General features: G+C 45.5%; 1 protein-coding gene across 1 annotated transcript in view; it reads left to right on the top strand.

The window, feature by feature from the left end:
* Positions 1-1,793: 1,793 nt before the first annotated feature.
* The window catches only part of LOC144772510 (carbonyl reductase [NADPH] 1-like), a 91,004-nt gene continuing 75,963 nt past the window's right edge, over positions 1,794-16,834 (top strand). The window contains exon 1 of the mRNA XM_078656889.1: positions 1,794-1,939. The gene's annotated coding sequence lies outside the window, so the exon portion shown is untranslated. The remainder of the gene's footprint in view (positions 1,940-16,834) is intronic.

The raw sequence follows: 16,834 nt of genomic DNA, 5'->3' as shown, positions 1-16,834 counted from the left end.
GACCCCTGAACTGAGAATTTAGATCACTTCTGACAAGGAAACCTGAACCAAGGACAAGAAGCCTGCTGATCCAAGGACTTGCCTACCCCTTCTGCCAGTGTGCTGTTTGTTGGGGGAATCCTGCAGTTACTTCTTTATTTTTGCCAAGGAACCAGGAGAGAGGAACTGAGTGTGTACTCTCAAGCTTTGCCAAGGAAATCTCCAAGGGTTGGAAGAGTGCCAGCCTCCTGTTGAAGTCACAGGGTTAAAGGACTTCATCATTTGCTAAAAGTGCTTGTTGCTGGAACCTGAAAATCCAGCACCTCTGAAGAATCCAGCAATCTCGACGCCGACGGACGCCGCCGAATCCAGCTCGACATCGTGAGTGCAGCTCCCGTGTCCCGCACCTTCGACGCCGGCCGCCGGGCCCGATCGACGCTAGTAGCGACGCCGCTGCCGACGCCTCGACACCGAGCCCTCTCGACGCCGTGAGCGCTGCTCACTCTTGCAACATCATCATCGACATCGACGACGACGCCGTATCCTGCTGCGACCCGTGAGCGCTGCTCCTGCCTGACATCTGTCGACGCCGCTGCAGATCGCCCCAACTCCGAGGCCCGATTGACGCCGAAGACGCGATGCCGGACATCTCGACGCCGCTGATCATCGTGTGCTTCACTTTTCCAAGATACCGTGTTGTGTGGGTCTGTTCGACTCCGGGCTCGACGTAGCGATCCTCGCGGTCGACGTCGAACCTTTGGATTAACTTTGCCTCGACGTCGTGTGACTCCTGTGGGGGTTACATTGTTGCCAAGAACTGTGATTTAAAGAAGAAGAGTTGCTTTTGTTACTAAAGACTTTTGTGCTAAGAAGAAACCGTACTTGAACTATTATTTTTCCTTCCAAGAGTATTTATTAAGATTGTGGTATATTTTTGTCGTTATTTGGTCTTGTGCTAAACCTTATATAAACATTCTTATTTTTATAATACTACTGTGTCGTGTCCATTTGTAGTGTATTCACTTTATTACTGTATGGGGTCATAAATACTTAACGCACTGCCTCTGAGATAAGCCTGTCTGCTTTGCCAAGCTACCAAGGGGGTGAGCAGGGGTTATCTAAGTGTGTGATCCCCTTGCCCTGACTAGAAAAGGTGTGTCCCTATTTGTCAGAAGTGTATACCTCTGCCAACTAGAGACAGCCGCTTCTAACACACTGAAATTATTAAAATGTCACTAATAGCAATCTGACACCTTGGCAGCTATGATAATACACTGAAATTATTAAAATATCACACATAGCAATCTGACACCTTGGCAGCTATGCAGAGGCCAGAGCAGCCGAGCTTGAAACTGGGGAACCAGATGCGAGACTTGGCGGGAAGCTCAAGCATCCTGTGACTCTGGGCAATCACTTCATCGCCCCGTGCCTGAAAAATTAATGTGTCCTTCTATAATGCAACTGGTGTTCATTTAAAGCTCTCGGATACCTTTAGGTCAAGTTCGCGCTATATAAAACTGCAAAAACAAAAAAATACGGCCAGACCTTTCCAGAACCCTAGAACGTGGGCAAAAATGGTAGGTATTTTTCTGTCGGAAAAGTGTCGACCTTCCAAACATTCAAGCATACAGTTCAGATTAAAGTAATCACGACCCTCTCCCGCCCCCAAAAGAAACGTGTCAAGCACCAATGCGAGAGCATCTGTATATTGATATTTATTCCCTCATTGCATTTTCAGCCTTTCTACGTTGTTAGAGACGTGTGCATGTTTTGGTATTATTTCTACAACTGCTGGTGCTTCTTTTTCAACTGGTATCTGACAAAACTCATGAGTCATACTGATGTTAGGCTTTCCACCAATCCCATCCCTCCCTCCCTCCAGCACTCGAGGCAACAAACCCGAACCGCTCGCATCCTTCGGTTTACTTTTGCATAATTCAAACACGGGCTCCGCTGACAGGTGCGTTACTGTTTGATTTCCTGGCACAGTTACTTGTATGACAAGTACAACCTACCTCCTCTAGGGCTATACTTTGTGCGCCGTGTGCATTGTGCCTTTCTACCTTTCAGTGATCTGTGTGCCCAATCTGTTCAGTGCATTATGTTTCCGCCGCCTCCTTTCATTGCATCAAGCTCTCCATCTATCGTTGGGACATTGCTTATTGCCCTCCTCAGAGCTTAGTGTCTTGACTTCTTCAGTGCAGCTTTCCTGTATGCAGTTTCCACTGAACTGTGTTCCACTGCCTTTTTATTACCACATTGTGCCCGTTGTTTAATTCAGGACTCTGTCGCACCCTCAGTTTCATTAAAAGCACTGCCTCCCTTATCATTTTTCCTAACATTGTATTCTATCCTGCCAGTACATTACCTTGTGTGGGCGTGCGCCCAGGGCGCCGACCTCTAGAGGGGCGCTGGAGCTCTCAGTATCAGTACCCTTACAACTAAGGTCCAAATAAGAGTGTTTTAGCAATGCGCTCGGTCTAGCATTTGCGAGAGTTAGAGCTGTTAGTGTTGCAAATTACAATGTCTTTTACCTACGTATTTTGGTTTGGAGTGGAGTGAAGGCATGTAGTGTGGAGTGGAATTATATGGGTTGGATTTTAATTGTTAGTTGTGGAATTGTGTGGTGTGGAGTGAATTTGTATAGTGAAATTATGTAGCATGGCGGATAGATAGGGGTGAGAGCTGCTCAGAATAGACATGAAGACCGAGAGGGATAGGTAGTTTGTGCACAAAGTGGTGATTGAACTCCAGACAGTGAAGCAGAAAGAGTGTGTAAGAAAGAAAGAAAGAGAGCAGGAGCCAGATACATAAAGAGGGAGCACCTATATATGTAAAGACACCCCAAGAAGAGGAGAGCATGGGATTGAGGGGCAGAAACTTTGAAAAGGCATGGGAAAGAAACTGCGCGCAAAGACCTGAAGTAAACCACATCAGAGAGGCGAGAAGAGTGTGAGAGAGCGCGAGAAGAGGGATGAGTGTATGAGCAAGAAAGAGGGACTGATTGCTTTTCCCAAATAAAACTTATTTTACGGACGGTGACATTTGGAGTGCTTGCTACCATTTGGTTCTCAGTGTGTGCAGTAGCAAAGCACCCTCTCTGCAAACGGTTCCAATCATGGCAGACATAATTTAGTTCTCAGTTTTTATTGTATCTGTGATTTTTTTCTATTTCTTTTTACCACTGTGTTGTACTTAGCTATAAAAGTATAATGGTTCATTCCGACCCCCAGTGTTTTGCCCCAGGTGGGCTGACCCTTTCCCTCCTGTCAACGTTCTAAGCTGCACTCCAGCCAGTACTTGACTGGCAGGGTTATGGATGTCATGTTGACTGTTCTTACTAATAAAGGACTTCAAGAATTGATTTAGTGTTTCTGATTATAATACTGGCGACGAGGATGGGATACTATTGTTGGGAGGAGGCCAACGCATGACATCCCCTCCAATCGTTACCCGGGACCAGTGGAAGGAAGAGTTAAATGAAATGTAAACGGAATGGATTGTGAGCAATAAGAAGAAGATTACGAAGCGGAGCAAAGTGAGCCTGCAAGTAAATAAAGACTGGTGACATCCGCGTGAAGGTGACGAGACGTCGACAATCTGAGGTGAGAGCATCAGGTGAAAGACTGTGAGGCGGCACCTTGTGCGATAGCGGAGACCAGTTGGAAGTGAGTGTGAAGAGATCCTCTGAGAGACTAAACCTCCGTGCGATAAGGCAAAGCTGTGACTGGTGTGAGATGACGGAGTGAGGCATTTTGCTGTTGAAGAAGGAGAATCCTGAGAGGAACTGTACCGTCGTAAATTGGAGCGAGGCAGCAGGTTGAAAGGTGTCGAGGCGGCGTTTTGTGCGACAGCGGAGGCCGGCGCGAGGTAAGCGCGAAGAAATCCTGTGAGAGACTGAACCTCTGTGTTAAAGGAGGAAGCTGTTACCGGTTTTAAAGACGGAGGAAGACATCCTGGTGAAAGAAGTGAGACATTTTCGTGCGCGTAAAGGGTCTTTCTGAGGAGGGAACTTTCTTAAGAGCGGTGGTGATCGACTGTAACTGTGTGAGGCGAGTGACAGAGCAGTGAGGAAAAAGGGTTCCGGTTGTGACAGATTCGTCAAAGACGCTGTGAATACCATCGGCAGATTCCTCACAGAACTGACTTAAGGACCAGAGCAAGTCGCAAAGTAGTTTATTGATTGAATGGATTTAATCCCTCTTTGATCATCTTATGGGGGGGGAAGCACAGTAAAATAAAGTCAAGGTTGTAGGTTACATTACTTAAGTAAGACACTTCTCAGGAAGCTGCTGGAGAAACAGATTTGCATTATTTCCTTTTAGATCATTTTGAGGGTGGGAGCACAGCAATTCATTTGGGGGTTTAGGTCAAGTTGCTTTGATAGGAGATCTTTGGAAACTGCTAGAGGATTGGATTTGCAGATTCCAAAGAGAAAGTGAGTGTAAAGAAACGTGGTATATGGTGTTTAGTCACACCAGTTGGGGAGTACTATTAAGCTGTGACTAGAAATAACGTGTTCATGAATAGATAAATTCAAATGGTTGGTGGAGTATAATATTGAAAGTAATAACTTGCAGTAACTCTGGTGAAAGTTTAATGTTGTTAAGGAAAAGTTAAATTATTAGAAAAGTGTCTACCCTGAGGTTGTATAGGTTATTATAAACAGCGCCATACTCTCTATCATACAGCGTACCATAAGTGTAGCACCACAAGGAGTTAGATTTTTCTTTTAGTCACCCTGGATATGGCGGCAGCAAGCATGAATCAACCGCCTCCATTCCTAACAGAGGAAGGAGAGCCAGTTCTGCCATGGAAGGATTGGAGGAAGGGATTTGAGTCATACGTGGTGGCAATAGGAGCAAGTGGGTTTTCTGCCATCAGGAAGCAGAACATACTCCTAATAAATCTTGGGACGGAGGGAAGGAAAGTCTTTGACAGCCTACCAGAGTTGGAAGGAGGGGTAGGTGAAGGTGAGGATATGGATATCTATGAAAAAAGCTTAAAGAAATTAGAATTACAATACGCAGATAAGATAAATGTAGTGTTGGAAAGACACAAGTTTTATGGAAGGGTGCAAGGGAAAAACAAGAAGTTAGGAAACTATATAGCATGCCTTAGAGGACTAGCGAACACCTGTGAATTCAATGATCTTACTGAATCACTTATAAGAGATCAACTGGTGAGATGCACCAACAACAAGAAAATTCAGGAGAAGTTGTTGGTAGGTAATCCTGATTTGAGAAATGCCGTAGATTTAGCTAAGAGTGTAGAACACACTGCAGAATGTGTGAGAGAAATGAATATAGACGAAGGAAGCAAAGTAAACGAAATTTGTGGAAGCTGGGAGGTTAACCGAGATGTGTATGCAGTAAAGAACAAAATGAGAAAGGATTTCTGCAGTGAACAAAAAGAAGAGATATGTAAGGAAGAAAATAGACTCAAATGTTTTAGATGCGGCAGTACCAGACATTTAGCTAATAGTACCAGATGTATAGCGAGATCAGCAACATGCAGAAATTGCAACAGGAAAGGGCATTTTGAGAGAGCATGCAAAGAAAATTCTAGAGTTAAAAATATTAATCTGGTGAGAAATAGTGATGAGTGTGAAGAAGGGTATGTGTTATGCATTTGTAATATGGTAGAAGACCCTGATGAGAGAGGAAATTTACCAAAATGTGTAATTGATCTAAATGGCGATATGATCGAAGTATTTACAGATTCTTGTTCTCAATTCACTTTCATCAATTCAAAGACGTATGAGGAGAAGGCTGGTAAATGGAGCACAATATTGAGGGAACCTGATGTTTGCCCCATTGGCTATAATGGTGGGAGAATACCTCTAGAAGGAATGTTCTTAGGGAAAATATCCTTTAAGGGTAAAAGCACGTTAGGAAAAGTCCTGGTGGTGATAGATGGTCTAAATTTACTGGGATGGGCTCAACAAAAGGACTTAAGGATGATTCTAGATGCCACTAGTGGAGAACCGGTCATGATGTCAAAGAAGTGTGGTGAAAAAGAAATAGTAAGAAGAGGAGAAATGTGTAATGAGAATACAATTGGTGAAAAGGGAAGCTCTCAAGGAATTCAAAGAGAATATGTAAAGCAGGAAGAGATTGAACCTGCAGGAAACTTAAGTGGAGTCGTACCCATAGTAACAAGTGTTGATGAGGGCATTTACAAGCGGAACATTGAGGGGGTCTTGGTCAAGGCTAATGATATCAGCACCAGGAGGGAAGAGAACACCCCCATTCAAGAGATCAGTAGAGGAAGGGTAGTAACCAAAACACAGGTTGGTCAAGTAGGTTGCAATTTAATGGTAAATGTAGTAAAGGCTAGACAGTGCAGGCGTTCAGGGAGTGATGCTATGACAGTAAGCAAGGAAGCCTGTTCCTCGGCAGCTGAAGTATTCACCACTGGTGAAAAAGAGACACATAAGTAAGTTCAATCTATATTGCCCTACACAGGTCGCCCTACGGTGCATAGTTATTAGAAAGGGTGTCAGGATGTTGAGGAGACCCCTTTGGTTAGTAACGTTTGGTCATCGGGAGGAAAGCATGTAAAGAAACCTTTTGGGTGTATCCCACCTCATTGGCTTATAAGCTTAGGCACCCATTAGGAATTGTGGAGATGATTGATCAGGCTCTAGCATAGGAAGCCTGGCCCTTTTGAGTTAAGGAAGCGGACTAAGTGACATAGTAAGTATCAGAAATATTTAGGAATGTTCATTGGGGCACCTATATGCCAGCTCTCCTTGTCGGGGAAAGGATATTGGGAGCTCCCCACAAGCAAAGCTTGGTTACTTATATCTGTGTCACTTAAATGCTCGAATTTGTCTGCAGACCAAAAATCTATCTTGTTTTAACTCCGGTATGTTGTGTATTATGGGGTAGGAGATGTGTTGTATTTAGCTATAAAAGTATAATGGTTCATTCCGACCCCCAGTGTTTTGCCCCAGTTGGGCTGACCCTTTCCCTCCTGTCAACGTTCTAAGCTGCACTCCAGCCAGTACTTGACTGGCAGGGTTATGGATGTCATGTTGACTGTTCTTACTAATAAAGGACTTCAAGAATTGATTTAGTGTTCCTGATTATAATACCCTGCAATTCAACTTTAACCCAAATTTTGTTTTTAGACCTATGGTTTAGTTCATATCACACTATTTCTGTGAATTAATATTTAAGAATGTTACTTATAAGCCTGTCCCCAACTTCCACACTGCAGGTCTCTCATTTATGTTTGAGTTTTATAAAAACCTGCATGTCGACTTGTAGTCAGTGACTACCTGGTGCTATCTGCTTGGTGTTCATGAACCGCAGAAAAGATCAAGGGTAGCTAGACTGCAAGTGGGTACAAGGGGTGAAGGCCTTGTCTGGAGCTTCTGGATCAATGTGACAGGTTTTTTTCAGTGGATCAACAGCCTTCAGAGGTGTTAGGTTCTGCTCTCAGGTTGAAATCAAGCAATTAAATTGCTTGGGACAGAGGGTACCCAGTGATCCACAAAGTTTCTTTGGTCCAGAGTCCAGCTGGTGGATTATGAACAAAATGACTGATTGGAGGTTCCTGACTGAATGGAGTGGGGATCCAGATTATGCAACTAGCGAGCTCTTTTGTTCCATAGGGCTTATGAACAGTGCAAATTGAGCAGTGATTCCATTGGGTGCCAGCAGAGTATATTAATTACCTGTTTCATATGATTGTGCTTCTAAAGATTTAGGCATAGTTTTGCAGATAATACTGTAACATTTGCGGTCCATCTGAAAGTTTTTTTTCAGGACCCCTTTGTAGATGAAGTTACAGTAGTCTAGCCACCTCACCAGTAGGACCCTCAACAACTTCACATCATGGCTGGTTTAAGCTACTTGATTTTCCAGAGCATGACCAACTACAGCCTTGAAAGTTCTTGTACATGTTTATGAAATCCAGCCACATGTCAATATGAAACCTGCAACATATTTATTAACTAAAGAAAAATAAGGGGGCGCTAGGTGGCGCACGAGCGGAATGGCCGCGGTTGTCTGAGGCTCCCGCAGTCCGGTTCCCGATCCTGCATTTATCCTCGCTTGATTGACCCCGTTGATGCTTCGAACTGCTCGGCATCGATGGCTGGCATCCCTGTGACACTGATGAGCTAATAGCTGGCCGCCTACATTGCGGGGATTGCCCTAATCCGTTGCCTTGTGGCCGCCGCGGGCATACTGTTGGGTTGCGACGGAGCGCTGCAGAAGCGCCGCCTGCTACGCAAGAGCCGGGGACTCCACGTGGTGAGTGGGCCGCATGTGAGACGGGGAGACTTCCTGGGTGGAGCGGCTCCTTTCTAGTGGCAGACGATAAGCGGAGGACTTCGTGGGACAGGGACGCCCTCCCCGACGCTGTATTTCAAGTCTGTCCTATTTCCTTAACGGCCGATTCAAGGTACGGGACATTGGCGGCAGGCCGCGACTCTAAGATGGCGGCGCCCTGAGTGGTGTAGTAGCGGCGCTTCTCCCACGGAAGAGAACAATGACCCTGGGGCCTGAGCTGTGTGCATTTATGAAATAGGCCCATCTATAGCCACCGAAGAAGAAGCGGGAGGATAGCCTTTCTTGCGAATAACCTTTGCATTGCTGATAGCTACGTGGCGCATGGGACTGCCTGGGTATGCTGCTTTAAAGACGCTGCAGTGACACTACTACACGCCGCCCCTCCAGTCTTCCTAAGTCCTGGCTGCTGTTGCGACTCCCACACGCCTCTGGTCCCGACTGACCTGTCCTGCAGGCTACGTCTACGAGGGTGCTTCACGGCGTGGTGCTGCGTTGCAGGGCGATCAGTCCCCTGAGCCTGGCGGTAACTAGTGATGAGCGGTACCTTGTCGGAGAAACTCGCGTGAGGTGCCTTGCTGGGGTCCCACCGACGTGCCATCTGTCCCTCCGCCCTGACGGTCGCAAAAGTGGATATTGCTGCAGGCGTAGTGCCCGATTGTTTCATTGGACCCTGGTGTATTGTTTGATGTTACACATTCTACTGGGCCTTGATCCTTCACCGCGGTTTGACTATAATTGCTCTACCATTGTCTATGCTCCCCGGTTGCCTAGCCTTGTGGAAGTGCGGGGCCCGTACCTTCGCTGGGTAGTGGTGGAAGCTGCCTGCTCAAGATACTATGGGTCGTCCGGATCCTAGGCAACCACGGATCACTTTCGACAATAAAAGAACGGCTAAGAAAGCGCCGGGGAATGACGAGGACCGGCATGAAGACACAGCAAACGCTTCCCAGCCGGGGCCGGACACTGATCTGCAAACTATCCTAACGGAAATGCGTCAGGGCTTCACAACCATTGCGGACAAGGTCGACACCTTGAAGACGCGAATGGACAGCATTGTACATAAGCTGGACATACATGAAGGTTGCCTCAAGGAGGCGGAACAGCGTATCTCCGAGACCGAGGACGTCTCCGAACAGCTAAAAAAGGCGGTTACTCAAATGGACAAACTGCTGTGCATCATTGACGCCAAGAACGAGGACATTGAAGCTCGCAGTCGGCGTAACAATGTTCGTATTCTTGGTATTCCTGAGAGCACCAACACAGGCATTCTAGAGCTGTATGTTGAAAGGCTGCTTCTGGCGGTCGCAGGTGACGGGGCCCTCTCTGCTCAATTTATAGTTGAACGCGCGCATCGGTTGCTGGGCCCGCGACCCAAGCCGGGAATGCCTCCACGACCCATAATAGCGCGCCTCCTCAACTATCGAGACCGTGATGTGGTCCTCCGGGTGGCTCGAGAGAAGAAACAGCTTAACTATGAGGGCGTATCATTCACCATCTTTCCGAACTTTACTTCCCGAGTGCAGGAGCAACGCTGCAAGTTTACCACTGTCAAACCACTGTATGATGCTTGTCTTATTGCTCAATGATCTGCCTAAAATTGATATGCTTTCTTCTTACTTTGCATGGAGCACGTACTAGTATACCCTTGTACTGTTGCTATATATCTATGAAAATAATAAAATAAAGATTTTTAAAAAAAACTAAAGAAAAATAAATCATGAAAGTGTGGGGAAAAGGGGCAGCGAGTGTATGTTGGTGGATGAAAGACACGAGGTGAAAACTAGACCACACATGAACAGTATTCAGCTTCTCGCAAATTTGACAGCACTGGCTGCAGATTTCTGAGCACATCTTTGCACCTCAGCACTTATATATATTTTTTTTCCTAAAAAACAAACACTTATAACGACACAGCCATTTTTGGAGCAAGATGGCGGTGCAGGGCTGACCCCCAACGGACGTTCGGGGGAAGCTTCGATAGCTGCTGTCTGAAAGTGGTAGAGGGGGTTGGGGGGGACAGTGCAATGAACATTTCAGGACATAGCCACATTGCCTAGGTGAAATAATGTTTGTGCAAGCCCTGCTGCCCCCCCCTCAAGATCACCAAAATACTTTGTGACCGGTTACAAGGTAGCCGCCTGTCAGTCTGTTTGTTTTCCTGCTGGGAGCCCGAAGTGGAGGTGAAGCTTTTGGAGGAGGACTACATTTACCAAGTCGCCCTTCTGCAGCCCACGCTTAAAAGCACGTTGAACTCCCGGGCCAAGGGCGGGCCGGTCCACGCCCGTAGGAGGCTGGGCTGGGCCCCCCTCTAACGAGGTGGTTTGTCCTGCAGCCTCCTGCAGGGACTTAGTTGCGGAATATAGTGAAGAGAAAGGCCACTGTGAGACCAAGGAGTTGAGGTCGTCAACGCAGTGGACTCTTTCCTTTCAAGAGCAGCAGTCGTAACGGACTCAGGGATGACCATTCAAGAATTGGAAAGTACTGTTGCTCAACTCCTGCAACCTGTAATGAAAAGTCTCAATCGCATCAAGGCTAACATAGCACATGTTGTAAGGGGTAGAGTTTGTGATAGTATTACCAGGCCTGTCGAACCTGTGTAGAACACCAGCTGTGTTTGTCAGTGCAAATGCAAAGACTCTTTTCCTATTAATGCTAACGCTAACACACAGCGCGCAATTAGGATTGAGTGCTCACGGGCTACTCCCTGTATTCATGGGTACAGGGAGGTAATTGCCGGGGGGGGGGGGGGAGGGCTAAGTAAGGATAACATCACTAGTGTGGTAAACCTGACTGCAAACTTTACGGCAATGAGTAGTTCAAATACTTGCCCAATCTCTGGGTATGCTCATCTGGGTAGTGGTCCTTGCAACACTGACACCTATTCAGGCAACCCTTCACTATAATTTAGCCCTCCAGACTCAAACGGTCTCACAGATATTACTACTTCAAGACAGGGCATTCAAGGGGATGGACAAGGAGTGCACCACCATCAGCATAAGTCTAACTTGAAACTCCCACCCAGCTGCATGCCCTTTTGTGTTGATCTTAGTAAACACTCCACCATTACAACTTCACCAGATGGAGTCAACACTACAACTAATGAACACAACTTTACATTGGGTGTCCAATGTTATTCCTCCCTATGAATGCCATAATGTTGCTAACCACATTATCATGGCTAGAAGATTACACTGGGTGGGCAACTCCCCAAAGTCAATTGGGGGGCGGGGGGCTGTATAGTAATTAAAAGTTTAAAACACAAAGCCTTGTGGAACATCTTCTAGATACCCTACCTAACTCCACCCAGCATCTACACAAATGTATCCATTACCTTTGGGGTTCTTCAACAGACCGCTGCGCGTCGATCCCTCGAATAGAAGATTGTTCAACAACTCTGGCTCCTTTCCCCCTTCTTACCTCCCACCCACCCCTGTACTCATCCCTGACAGTTGGAACACTATGGCTGCTATTCCATTGGCTAATAAATTTGCTCCCCTGGAAGGCTTAGAAACTTGTGATTGACTGACTGATAGCAGGGCGTCCCTACCTTTACAGAGCCAACAGGAGGTAGTTTCGCAAATAGGTAACAAGCCCCAGGTTCAGAAAATCGATATGGTGAATGTATTAACTTGGAATATAGCTGGGCTAATCAGTCCAATGAAGACTGATCTAGGATAATTCAATATTATGGCCTAGGGTGCCTTCAAGAAACCTGGGAAGTCGATGTGGTCTTCATTGATGGGTTTTGTGTAATACAAACTCCTGCTATTCCCTCACGGTCAGGTAGAGCTAGAAGAGGACTATTAACCCTGATTAGAAACACCTTGTGTGTAAATATATTTGAGACAGATGTCCAGTCCCCCTACTACCACCTTATTGCATGTAATGGCCCTGGAGCTGAGGATATGCTTTTAATTAATTTCTATAATAACTTTGGGTACAATATGGCTTGGGTAATCCATTCACTTGAACAAGCATTTGATAGAGCACTAACCACCTATTGTAATCCCTTACACATAGTCTGAATGGGAGGTTTTAATGCTCATTGTTCCCCAAAAATAAAAGCTCCGCTTTGTGGCTTGGTAGACGAGGAAGGTGATGTCCCGTACCATTTTGTACATACTAAGTATGGGGACAAACTGAATAGGCTCTTGGTAACTAGAAACTTGATAATGCTCAATTCCACCGAAGAGCATACAGGCACCCTGACAAAAACGTTTGGGGATATCACACCTGGCTCCACATTGGAATATCTATTGGTGGCATTACCCCTGAAGATATACTTTAATCAGATAGGACCCTTTGATTTTGTTTTAGTGATCTCGCTGCACTGATCTTCCAAATTCATTGGAAGGGGTGTTTTAATAGCCAGGTTATGAAGATCCAAGCACCAGCAATAGCAAGAAGGAATGGAATAGTGCTAAAATGGGCTAAAATAAACAGACGTATTACTGCCTACTATAATTGAGTGCACACAGAAATAAATATTAACCTGTCTTGATTTGCATATCAACCCACAGAATATAGCGCAGGCCTGTGTTTCACTGGTGAAAAGCAATCTCTAATCCCGGAAGGGACTCCATCTAACAAAGAACTCTGGTTGGGTCAATGTTGCTTGCACCAAGGCACTCAATAGTTTACTCAAAGCTTCAAAGGAAAAGCCGAGGAATAATGCACTGGTCACCTCCCTCCGACTGCAATACAAGAAATGTAGACTGGATAGACTTATAGCCTTAAAGGAGGATGCCTGGGACAAATCACAACTAGCCTTCGATTTATAAAGCTCTAAAGAATTTTGGGCTATAGTCCACTCACCATTCCTGGACCAAAAGACAGGAGCCTCACTAAGTGTATACGTGGGCGAGGATTCTTGGTTGAACCACTATTCAGCCATATTTAGGTTAGTATCAGAGATGGAAATCATAACTAATGATTGACCTTGGAGTTAGGGAGATTATTTAGCTCTGCTGGAGCAGGTCTGCTTCCCAGCTCTGTGAGGATCAGCATATGGTGTTCCATACGGGGCAAGCCACAGACTTTGACTGCCCCTTCTGATGGCAGGAGTGAAAGGCACTCACACAGTAAGGAAAGGAGGTGCAGTATGGGCATTCCCCGGCCCACTTATCCCAGAGTCCACCTTAGACACTCCTGAAACAGCTGAATCTGCTTTTCGCCCACCTGCAGCAGGGTAAACTAGGTGCTAGCGATAGGAACAATGTTGTGTAATAAACAGAGGGCACCAGAGGGTCTGTGAAATCCCTAGATAAAGTCAATTCGCATTGGTGTGTTTTCCAAGTGCTCTGTTAAGCAACTCCCAGTACAGAAGGAAATGTGGAGACTCCCACCGAGAGGCCCATTAGCAGCACAGAGAAGTTTCGAAGTGTGCTAAAGTGACCCTACCCAACTGTGAGCGGCCTATACACATGGAGGAGCCCTCCCCCTGCACACTGGTTTCAACACCCTGCATCAAGGGTCCCTGTGCCTATATTGTGTAATGTAATTGGTGTTCATGTAAAGCATCCACATACCTCTAGGTAGAGTTTGTGCTATATAAAACTGCAAAAAAGAAACCAGGTTAATGAATAACTGCATATCAGAGACTCAGTGTCCCCTTTTCATATTCTTTAAGTGATTGGGGAGGGGTGTCATTTTGAACTATGCCACAGCCCTGCACCGATGACAATTGTTGTCACTACTCAGCATCACCTTGTACTGGATGTCAGCCTCTGGGTTTGGCACCATGAGGGCTGCTGCTGCCGACTGGGTGAGGCAGATTAGAGAGCTTGGAGCAAAGTCCCACGAGGTCTGAACGGAGCATGGTTGAACCGGAGTAGGACTGTTTCCACTGCGGGTGAGAGGCTAGACTCTGGTCGCTGAATAAAACCTAGGGGGAGGCGGTGAGAATAGAGGCAACATAGGGAAGGGTGGGAGAATGAATGTAAAAGCAATACAGTGCGGGCCGGAAGGATGTGAAAGCAACATGGAGGGCGCGGGAGGAGGGTAGGCAATGGGGACAAGCACTCATGGCAAAACAGAAAAAAATGCAGTTTGTAAACAAAATATGATACGATTGTGAGCAGTGTTAGCCTCGCTTCTGTTTGTGTAAACAAAGCCTTTACTGAAAGGGAGAAGAAGACATTGACTAATCTTGTCCCTCGAGTGCTTGGATGACCATCTGTGGGCTCTGGCGAGCTGAGTGCCTTAAAAGAGGGTCTGAGCCCGCAGCACTGCGCAGGTGGGCACAGAGGACCGTCCGACAGAAATCCATGTATAAATAAAGCAGCTTTCAAATCCACTGTACTCAGTACTGTGCAGCAGCTGGTGGGATTTGAAAGTGGTGAGGCGTAAGATGAACTAATGAATATTTGTGTGCATATGAGAAAGCGTAGTAAACGAGCCAACGTTTCTTAGAATGGTTAGGGGGGTATCTCTCCCAGACAAAATTTTAAGAAATTAGATTATACAGGTGCAATTTTCAGCCCGATTTCTATGGCAATAGACCAAAAGCACAGTTCTTATAGGTGTTTATAAAGGAAGACATATAAAATATCTGAATTCCAAAAAGGGATAGGCTACCAGGGTAAGACAGTTTGGGATATCCCTTTTACAAGCAAAGCACATAACCTAGGATAATAATTGTCCACAAAGAGACACTTGCAGTGTTGTTCCTACCTGTAGTGCATGTCAGCCACTTCCTTAACTGCGACGGCTGGTCAACGTTGATTACATAATCCTCAAATTATGTACAGTTGAGTACTCCGCTGTCAAGCAAGGAATGCAAAAAGTTGCTGTGTGAGTGATTACTTTGCCAAAATGTCACTGAACCAATGATCTCAATTTGGGACAAAACACATGGGAAATCTGTAATATACACAAATGGGGAACAATGCATAGGTTGGATTATGAAATATATGAAATATTTTCTCATTGTACTTTTTTCATGGGTTTTGTTTTTCCAAAACAATTTCTAAATAATGTATGACATTTGTGTCCGTATAGACAACACAATAATACTACACACACACCATGTTTAAAATGTAGTACAAAACCTTTCAGACTAAACGCATTTCATATATAGAAAGAATAACGATTTGGAAACAGATTTACTATCAGAGTTACATTGAGGGTGATTGCCATTTTAGGAAGAACAAATTAGGAAAATATTGAGAAGAAAAAAATATTACCATTTTCATTTAAGCATGGTGTAAGTAATTAATGAGGCATAATTAACGTATTTTCAGTCAATAAAAGCATCATGATTGAGTGAGTGAATGCAGAACACCTGCATACTAGTGCCATAGAAACTGTCTGAAGGAGCTGAGCAGGGATCATGGGTATTAAAAAGCTTTGATTAGAGACCCCTAGAAGTTCATATAACTAATCCTGTATGAGCAAATAATGCAGATTTGTGGGTACTTGTGAACGTATGAAGGACAAATCACCTACAGCTAGGAATGCATGGTGCACTGTGAGCTCTTCTAGAATCACAGTACCCGTAGTTTGTTCAAATTTTGTGGTTTAAAAATATTTTCAGCAGCCCTGTCTTAGTTCAATTACAGCACCACTCTTGAGGGATGCTACAAGCAAATGTTATCAATCTGAAGACTGATGATGCAGCGTCATGTCCACTTCCTTCCCATCTGTAGGTTTTGAAATTCCAGTAGTAAATTGGCTACCCGCTGCCACATTTCGCACTGCTGTCTGCCACCAATCTCCTGCAGACAGTGGCTGCCCATCTGTGACAGGGCTGCAGCTTGAGCACCTCTGGCATAATTTAACGTGCATCTCTCTGGCTACATCCACCCCTGGCATGACGGTCTGCTGCCCAAGAAAACCTCCTTATCTTCTATGCTGAGGTTTTTCCCCCCGAGAAACCTGGCTGTGAGAAGAGGTCTGAGGCAGAAACACACAGACAGCTCGTCTATGTTAATACTAAAGCGTGAAGGAGGATTATTTTAGGAGCCAAGGGTACTTGCCAAAGCAATTCATGTGGTGCCTTGGAGAGGGCCCTGCTGTTTTCGCAGTGGATGCTGCAAAACGTGCTTTGGCAGTCTCTCAGTTGGGGTCACAAAATAAGAGAAATTACCCTATTACACTGTTTTTTTTTTTTTTTTTTTTTTAAACCTTTTTTTTCGAGCAAGCAAAGGAAATTACAAGAATGGGCCTACAACCTCACGGGCTGGCCGCTAATAGTAAGGCACAATGAAAGAGGCAGAAAATCACTCCCGTGGTCAGGCACAAATCAGGTACCAAGCATTACTCCAAACATAGTACAGAGCATATTAATTTTCTGTTTTATACATAAAAACAACAAAAACTGAAAAAAGGCGAATGCACAGTAATCAAGGTCAGCCCAAATAGCGGAGGGGATGGCCAAGAATCAGGAGAACATAGCACGAACCATGGGACTCTGACAGGGCCGGGGGGGGGGGGGGGGTAGCAGCGGGGAGAACCGGAAAATCACAAAACAGTATGAAAAGGTTTCGGGAACGCCAGCCTAGGGAGATAGGGTAACATCAGTAGTGTCAACCATGGGAGGGGTACAGATATCC

The sequence above is a fragment of the Lissotriton helveticus genome, chromosome 8 (genome assembly GCF_964261635.1).
Source record: "Lissotriton helveticus chromosome 8, aLisHel1.1, whole genome shotgun sequence".
Classification (NCBI taxonomy): domain Eukaryota; kingdom Metazoa; phylum Chordata; class Amphibia; order Caudata; family Salamandridae; genus Lissotriton; species Lissotriton helveticus.
The sequence above is the reverse complement of the archived record's forward strand: the minus strand, read 5'-3'. Positions and strand labels throughout refer to the sequence as shown.